This window comes from Cherax quadricarinatus, chromosome 99 (genome assembly GCF_038502225.1).
Source record: "Cherax quadricarinatus isolate ZL_2023a chromosome 99, ASM3850222v1, whole genome shotgun sequence".
NCBI lineage: Eukaryota > Metazoa > Arthropoda > Malacostraca > Decapoda > Parastacidae > Cherax > Cherax quadricarinatus.
In genome coordinates, this window is record NC_091390.1 from 9,939,440 (window position 1) to 9,944,178 (window position 4,739).

Here is a 4,739-nt window from a genome sequence, read left to right on the forward strand (position 1 = left end):
TTGTTGTACTAAAAAATAATAATGTTGGATGTGTTGTTGTACTCAATAATAATGTTGATGTGTTGTTGTACTCAATAATAATGTAGGATGTGTTGTTGTACTCAATAATAATGTTGGATGTGTTGTTGTACTCAATAATAATGTAGGATGTGTTGTTGTACTCAATAATAGTGTAGGATGTCTTGTTGTACTCAATAATAATGTTGGATGTGTTGTTGTACTCAATAAAAATGTAGGATGTGTTGTTGTACTCAATAATAATGTTGGATGTGTTGTTGTACTCAATAATAATAATGTAGGAAGTGTTGTTGTACTGAATAATAATGTAGGATGTGTTGTTGTACTCAATAATAAATGTAGGATGTGTTGTTGTACTCAATAATAATGTTGATGTGTTGTTGTACTCAATAATAATGTAGGATGTGTTGTTGTACTCAATAATAATAATGTAGGATGTGTTGTTGTACTCAATAATAATAATGTAGGATGTGTTGTTGTACTCAATAATAATAATGTAGGATGTGTTGTTGTACTCAATAATAATAATGTAGGATGTGTTGTTGTACTCAATAATAATAATGTAGGATGTGTTGTTGTACTCAATAATAATGTTGGATGTGTTCTTGTACTCAATAATAATAATGTTGGATGTGTTGTTGTACTCAATAATAATAATGTAGGATGTGTTGTTGTACTCAATAATAAAGTAGGATGTGTTGTTGTACTCAATAATAATGTTGGATGTGTTGTTGTACTCAATAATAATAATGTTGGATGTGTTGTTGTACTCAATAATAATAATGTAGGATGTGTTGTTGTACTCAATAATAAAGTAGGATGTGTTGTTGTACTCAATAATAAAGTAGGATGTGTTGTTGTACTCAATAATAATGTTGGATGTGTTGTTGTACTCAATAATAATGTTGGATGTGTTGTTGTACTCAATAATAATGTAGGATGTGTTGTTGTACTCAATAATAATGTTGGATGTGTTGTTGTACTCAATAATAATGTTGGATGTGTTGTTGTACTCAATAATAATGTAGGATGTGTTGTTGTACTCAATAATAATGTAGGATGTGTTGTTGTACTCAATAATAATGTAGGATGTGTTGTTGTACTCAATAATAATGTTGGATGTGTTGTTGTACTCAATAATAATGTAGGATGTGTTGTTGTACTCAATAATAATGTTGGATGTGTTGTTGTACTCAATAATAATGTAGGAAGTGTTGTTGTACTCAATAATAATGTAGGATGTGTTGTTGTACTCAATAATAATGTTGGATGTGTTGTTGTACTCAATAATAATGTTGGATGTGTTGTTGTACTCAAAGTGATATTTAAGTTTGTTTCCTCAATATTACTTCCATTATTTATTTTATCATTAATAAAGTTGAGAAGTTTTCTCCTGTTCAGTTTATGGCCCATTAACGTTCTTATTGTTAAACATTAGTTATTTGTCATGCAGTAGTGACGTAACTGGTCATGCAGTAGTGACGTAACTGCTCATGCAGTAGTGACGTAACTGGTCATGCAGTAGTGACGTAACTGGTCATGCAGTAGTGACGTAACTGGTCATGCAGGAGTGACGTAACTGGTCATGCAGTAGTGACGTAACTGGTCATGCAGTAGTGACGTAACTGGTCATGCAGTAGTGACGTAACTGGTCATGCAGTAGTGACGTAACTGGTCATGCAGTAGTGACGTAACTGGTCATGCAGTAGTGTCGTAACTGGTCATGCAGTAGTGTCGTAACTGGTCATGCAGTAGTGACGTAACTGGTCATGCAGTAGTGACGTAACTGGTCATGCAGTAGTGTCGTAACTGGTCATGCAGTAGTGACGTAACTGGTCATGCAGTAGTGTCGTAACTGGTCATGCAGTAGTGACGTAACTGGTCATGCAGTAGTGTCGTAACTGGTCATGCAGTAGTGACGTAACTGGTCATGCAGTAGTGACGTAACTGGTCATGCAGTAGTGACGTAACTGGTCATGCAGTAGTGACGTAACTGGTCATGCAGTAGTGTCGTAACTGGTCATGCAGTAGTGTCGTAACTGGTCATGCAGTAGTGTCGTAACTGGTCATGCAGTAGTGTCGTAACTGGTCATGCAGTAGTGACGTAACTGGTCATGCAGTAGTGTCGTAACTGGTCATACAGTAGTGACGTAACTTGTCATGCAGTAGTGACGTAACTGGTCATGCAGTAGTGTCGTAACTGGTCATACAGTAGTGTCGTAACTTGTCATGCAGTAGTGACGTAACTGGTCATGCAGTAGTGTCGTAACTGGTCATACAGTAGTGACGTAACTTGTCATGCAGTAGTGACGTAACTGGTCATGTAGTAGTGACGTAACTGGTCATGCAGTAGTGACGTAACTGGTCATGCAATAGTGACGTAACTGGTCATGCAATAGTGACGTAACTGGTCATGCAGTAGTGACGTAACTGGTCATGCAGTAGTGATGTAACTGGTCATGCAGTAGTGACGTACCTGGTCATGCAGTAGTGACGTAACTGGTCATGCAGTAGTGACGTAACTGGTCATGCAGTAGTGACGTAACTAGTCATGCAGTAGTGACGTAACTGGTCATACAGTAGTGACGTAACTGGTCATGCAATAGTGACGTAACTGGTCATGCAGTAGTGACGTAACTGGTCATGCAGTAGTGATGTAACTGGTCATTCAGTAGTGACGTAACTGGTCATGCAGTAGTGACTTAACTGGTCATGCAGTAGTGACGTAACTTGTCATGAAGTAGTGACGTAACTGGACATGCAGTAGTGACGTAACTGGTCATGCAGTAGTGACTTAACTGGTCATGCAGTAGTGACGTAACTGGTCATGCAGAAGTGATGTAGCTGGTCATGCAGTAGCGACATAACTGTTCATGCAGTAGTGACGTAACTGGTCATGCAGTAGTAACGTCTCTGGTAATGCAGTAGTGACGTAACTGGTTATGCAGAAGTTATGTAACTGGTCATGCAGTAGTGACGTAAATGGCCATGCAGTAGTAACGTAACTGCTCATACAGTAGTGACCTAGCTGGTCAAGCAGTAGTGACGTAACTGGTAATGCAGTAATGACGTAACATGTCGTGCTGCAGTAGTTACGTAACTGACCATGCAGTAGTGCTATAAGTGGTCATGCAGTAGTTACGTAACATGTCATGCAGTAGTGACGTAACTGCGCATGCAGTAGTGACGTAACTGGTCATGCAGTAGTGACGTAACTGGACATGCAGTAGTGACGTAACTGGTCATGCAGTATTTACGTAACATGTCATCAGTTGTGACGTAACTGTTCATGCAGTTGTGACGTAACTGGTCATGCAGTAGTGACGTAACTGGTCATGCAGTAGTGACGTAACTGCTCATGCAGTACTCACGTAACTGCTCATGCAGTAGTGACGTAACTGGTAATGCAGTAGTGCCGTAACTGGTAGTGCAGTAGTAACATAACTGCTCATGCAATAGTGACATAACTGGTCATGCAGTAGTGACGTAACTGGACATGAAGTAGTGATGTAACTGGTCATGCAGAAGTGACGTAACTGCTCATGCCGTAGTGACGTAGCTGATCACGCAGCAGCGATGTAACTGGTTGTGTAGTAGTGACGTAACTGGTCATGCAGTAGTGACGTAACTGGTCATGCAGTAGTGACGTAACTGGTCATGCAGAAGTGATGTAGCTGGTCATGCAGTAGCGACATAACTGTTCATGCAGTAGTGACGTAACTGGTCATGCAGTAGTAACGTCTCTGGTAATGCAGTAGTGACGTAACTGGTTATGCAGAAGTTATGTAACTGGTCATGCAGTAGTGACGTAACTGGTCATGCAGTAGTGACGTCTCTGTTAATGCAGTTGTGACGTAACTGGTCATGCAGTGGTTACTTTACTGGTCATGCAGTAGTGACGTAACTGGTAATGCAGTAGTGATGTAACTGGTCATGCAGTACTGATTTAACTGGTCATGCTGTAGTGACGTAACTGGTTATGCAGTAGTGACGTAACTGCTTATGCAGTAGTGCAGTAACTGGTCATACATTAGTGACGTAACTGGCCATGAAGTAGTGACGTAACTGATCATGCAGTAGTGATTTAACTGGTCATGCAGTAATGACGTCTCTGGTAATGCAGTAGTGACGTAACTGGTCATGCAGTAGTTACTTAACTGGTCATGCAGTAGTGACGTAACTGGTAATGCAGTAGTGATGTAACTGGTCATGCAGTAGCGACTTAACTGGTCATGCAGTAGTGACGTAACTGCTTATGCAGTAGTGACGTAACTGGTCATACAGCAGTGTCGTAACTGGCCATGCTGAAATGACGTAACTGGTAATGCAGTAGTGACGCAACTGGTCATACAGTAGTGGCGTAACTGCTCATGCAGTAGTGACGTAACTGGTTATGCAGTAGTGACGTAACTGGACATGAAGTAGTGACGTAACAGGTCATGTAGTAGTGACGTAACTGCTCATGCAGAGGCAACGTAACTGGTAATGCAGTAGTGGCGTAACTGGTCATGCAGTAGTGACGCAACTGTTCATGCAGTAGTGACTTATCTGGTCATGCTGTAGTGACGTAACTGGTCATACAGTAGTAACGTACTGGTAATGCCGTAGTGACGTAACTGGTAATGCAGTGGTGACTTAATTGGTCATGCAGTAGTGACGTAACTGGTAATGCAGTAATGACGTTCATTGTCATGCAGTAGTGACGTAACTGTTAATGCAGT